The sequence below is a fragment of the Pteropus alecto genome, unplaced genomic scaffold, assembly GCF_000325575.1.
Source record: "Pteropus alecto unplaced genomic scaffold, ASM32557v1 scaffold72, whole genome shotgun sequence".
Lineage (NCBI taxonomy): Eukaryota > Metazoa > Chordata > Mammalia > Chiroptera > Pteropodidae > Pteropus > Pteropus alecto.
In genome coordinates, this window is record NW_006436811.1 from 11,312,795 (window position 1) to 11,314,263 (window position 1,469).

Consider the following 1,469-nt stretch of genomic DNA (forward strand, 5'->3'; position numbering starts at 1 on the left):
TCTGTTTTGGTAATAGACTAAAAGTTTGATTTCTAAGACAGGAATGAGGATTTCTTATTTTAGTAGTGGTGTTGCGAGTGGAAGGTTTGGAGAGAGGTATTGTAGGATAGAAGCAGAGATGAAGAAACGCGAGCTGGATCAAAATGCGTATAGGCTTTTTTACTTAGAGCATCACAGAGAAGATGTTTCTCTCTTTTCATATTCTTGTACCCCCTGGTATGTTAACAGTTACTCTACGTGTATAAAATTCATGCATTCGAGACTTGAAATCCATATTTGTAGATGGTTTCCTTCCTTCTTTCCTTCCTCCTTCTCTCTCTTCCTTTTTTCCCTCCCACCCTCCCTTGCTTTTTTCTTTTCTTCTTTCCTTCCTTTCTTCCTCCTCTCCTATCTTCCTATTTCTTTCATTTTTTTCTTCCTTTCTTCTGAGAAACGCAATTATTTAAAAGAACAGTTATAATAACTATAGATGCAAACCTGTAGTTTGTCCTACAGTATGGACAAAACTTCCCATAAATTCAGCACTCATAATCTTGAAAAATGTTGCTTGATATGGAATCATAGACTTCATCCACAGATGTTTGAAACTACATGAAGGTGATTTGGTATTGTCATTTCAGATTTTCTTCTGTCTTCCTTTCTTAGCACAGACCTTGAATGAGGACTGCTTATCATGACATGCTTTGTGTCAGGCCCAAGTTTAAACCTCACTTCTGGTCCATTCCTATGTTACTAGGCTAATAATCTCAGCAAGAAGTTTAAGCTACTAGATCTTTTGGCCAAGATCAACTTTCTCCATGCTCCGATTGTGGCAGTAACACAAATAGCTGCTTTTCCAATGGACCTTTTGTGGGGGATAATTTTGGATACCCCTTAGAGAAGGAATGACATTCTGCACAGTTGAATCAATAAGTAGTATAAATTAGAGCATCTCAGTTTTTCCTGAAACTAAAGAAGGATTCAAGCAAGGGCTGTCTGCTTTGTCAATATAGTTTTAGTTTCTTACGTTAAAGTGGAATTCTGAGGTAGAAAGGAATGCTCTAAAATAAATGGAATGTAAGGTCCCAGAGGAACTGGGTCATGCCTTCTAATTCTATGTAACTCCATAGCACCCATAAAATTCTGATCATTTGATTTCTTTCATTATTTACCCCACACGGGCTAATCTGGTTGTGTCCAGACCTTGCTTTTCTTGTTCATCACTGTAACTTCAGAGGGTAGAAAAGTATCTGGCACATGGTTGATGCCCAGTAAATATTTGCTAAATGGATGAGCAAATGGATTGAAATTGGCTCTTTTCTTTTTGAAAATGACTTCAGCTGTAAGTGGCAGTGTACAATCAGGCGTGGATAGTGGCAACGGGGCTGATGTGGTTCTGAGTTTTGGGCCACCTGGGTGGATGGGGATATCTGACAATTCCTGTTTTAAAAGATCGTAGGCAAGCTCTGGGTGCCCAAAGCCCCTTTCAG